The 2996-nt window shown below is 35.7% G+C and overlaps 1 long non-coding RNA gene across 1 annotated transcript; it reads right to left on the bottom strand.

The window, feature by feature from the left end:
- Positions 1-284: 284 nt before the first annotated feature.
- LOC118487339 lies at positions 285-675 on the bottom strand. Its single transcript, XR_004881434.1, has 2 exons — positions 591-675; positions 285-401 (listed from the first exon to the last, which is right to left on the bottom strand). It is a non-coding gene; the product is annotated as an uncharacterized LOC118487339 (long non-coding RNA).
- Positions 676-2996: the final 2321 nt, after the last annotated feature.

Here is a 2996-nt window from a genome sequence, read left to right as displayed (position 1 = left end):
ACGTTTTACAGCAGTCACTGCACACATAATCATAATCAAAATCAAATTCATAATTAAACAAAATACCAGATGAACCTACATACAATGATTGAAATGGCGTACCAGTACATCCGCTTGTCCAAGCCACAGGCTGCCTTCTTCAACTGTACATCAGAACTAGCCTGTAGATAGAAAGATATCTAATTATAAAAAACTGACCTGTCAACAGAAAAATCAGAGTCCTTGGACATTCTATTAAGTCTAGTCATGCTTTGCTCTAGAGCACGACGCAGTTTATTGTTGTCTTCCTCTAACTTCATTACTCTCCCTTTACCTTCTGCTAATAGTCTTTCAGTCTGTGAAAGTTTCTCCATACATTCCTCCTTTTCCTTCTTTGCTGTCTCCACTTCTTGAAATGCCTCCTGGTGAAGATGTAAAAAATGTATGTTATATTTAACCAATATTTTCTCCAAACAGTTATTTACTGCATAGCAGTATGAAACATATAGCAAGAAAACATCAATTTAACTGAAGCAAATAGAATTCAGAATACAAGTCCAGCAACACATTACTGAGAAAGCACCTAGAAAAGTTTGTTAAAAAAAATGAACCTTCAATCTCTCAGAAAGTTTAACAGATTCTTCTCTTGCAGAAGCCAATTCCCTTTCCAAATGTTCCTGATCATATATAAAAATAAAATTAAGTTAACGTAACCTAAGCTGCTTTCAACATCTACTCAGAAGATAGACGGGGAATACATATGCACAGAACTTTAAGAATAAAAATTAGAGTAAAATGCCATTTTCGTCCCTGAGGTTGGCTGTTTTGTGAATATACGACGCCAGAAAAACAAAACGTAAAGCGGTTAGATGCATCAACAGATGAAACCTATACATGCTATTGATTGACGCATTCAACAAAACGTAAAGCGGTTAGATGCATCAACAGAACTCACCGTATCCAGCGGATACTAATCCAATGGAGCGTTCATAGTCTGCTCGTGAATATACGACGCCAGAAAAACAACAGACCATCGGTGGAGAGAATTCAGAACTCCATGGTGACGGAGCCGTCGTCGCAACCGTCGTGAACCGGGGATTACCGCAACCATTAAATTAGGGGTTCTAATCGAACAATCAAGCCTCAAATAGCCGAATTTTGTCAACGAAAACAACTTCTGAATAAACTCGAACCCTAGGGTTTTATAAAGTTGAACACGGTGATCAATGACATACAGGTTGAATAAACTCGCACCCTAGGGTTTTATGTGAGGACGGTTTGCTGGGGGGTGGAACGAAGGGGAATATCAGTTTTGGGGAAATCTAAATTAATTAAATTAAATGATAAGTGTAGGTAGGGATGTTAATGGGTCGGGTTCGGGTTAGGTATTGGTAATTAACATGATTAACTACCTTTAACTAAACAAAAATTATATATATTGTATATAACAATGTTTATAATAATGAAAATATTATATATATTTTCTCAAAGGTTTCAATCATGTATTATATTGTGATTTATATATTTCTATCAAAAGGACTCTGATTGACAAGGACTGGTTATAATTAACATTATTTTGATCATGAATTTAGCTAAACTAGACTCATAGCCATACATTTAGCTAAACTAGACTCATAACCATGATAACTCTTATGAAGTTTTTAGCATTTCAGAATGAGAGTCAGAATAAAATAGACTATTGTGAGTGAACAGAAAAAATGTTTAGCTGGTAGATAGAATGGAATCATCCACTACACAAGAAATCCCAATCCCTCTAAACACCTCAAAATCATTTAATTCACTCTTGTTTATTTTTATTTTTTATTTCATTCCCTCTTTCACCAATCATTAACACCACCACCGCCCACTGTTGTTGCCGCTACCCACCACTTCTCCCACTCATCACCAATTTTATTCATTTGTCATTTTCTGGCTACATACCAAAAAACGCTAATTAATGATGCATTTCAATTCCACATGGTAACCGAAAAAGACATTGAATGTCAATGATCCACTATTGTCTATTGTGATTCATTAAGGCCTAATATAGTCCATTAAAACATGTATGATCTATTATTGTCCACTGTGATCCGTTAAGGCCACATATGGTCAATTAAGACATCTATGATGTATTATTGTACATTGTAATCCAATAAGGCCCCATCGTAAAGCATGTATGATCTACTATTTTTATTGTAATCCGTTAAATCCCAATATGGCCCATTAATACATTTTTGATCTAGTATTGCCCATGGAGGTCCATTAAGGCCCAATATGGTCCATTAAGACATGTACGATCCAATATTGGCCACTGTAATCCATTTAGGCCCAATGTGGTCCATTAAGACATAAATGATCCACAATTAACCATCGTGCTCTAGTAAGGCCCATATGGTCCATTAATACATGTATTATCGATTATTGGCCATTGTGATCCATTAAGGCCCAATATAGTCCATTAAGATATTTGATCTACTATTGACCTTGTGATCCATTAAGGCCCAATATGGTTCATTAAGACATATATGATTCACTATTGGCCAATGTGACATATCAAAGCCCAATATGGTCCATTAATACATATACGATCCATTATTGTCCATTATACTCCATTAAGGCTCAATATGGTCAATTAAGACGTGTATGATCATCCATTATGATTCATTAAGGCCCAAGATGGTCTATTAAGACATATACGATCCATTATTGGCCATTGTGTTCCACTTAGGCCTAATATGGCCCATTAACACATATATGATATAATATTGTGTATTGTGATCCATTAAGACATGTATGATCAACTATCGTTTAGGCCTAATATGGTCCATTAAGACATGTGTGATATACTATTGTCCATTGTGATCCAATATGGTTCATTAACATATCTATGACCATTATTGGCCATTGTAACCCAGTAAAGCCCAATATGGTCTATTAACACATATACCATTAGGGATGAGTTTGGTACTAGTACTGGTACCGATGTCGGTACCGAAGATGCCGATACCGGAAATAAT

This window comes from Helianthus annuus, chromosome 15 (genome assembly GCF_002127325.2).
Source record: "Helianthus annuus cultivar XRQ/B chromosome 15, HanXRQr2.0-SUNRISE, whole genome shotgun sequence".
NCBI lineage: Eukaryota > Viridiplantae > Streptophyta > Magnoliopsida > Asterales > Asteraceae > Helianthus > Helianthus annuus.
The sequence above is the reverse complement of the archived record's forward strand: the minus strand, read 5'-3'. Positions and strand labels throughout refer to the sequence as shown.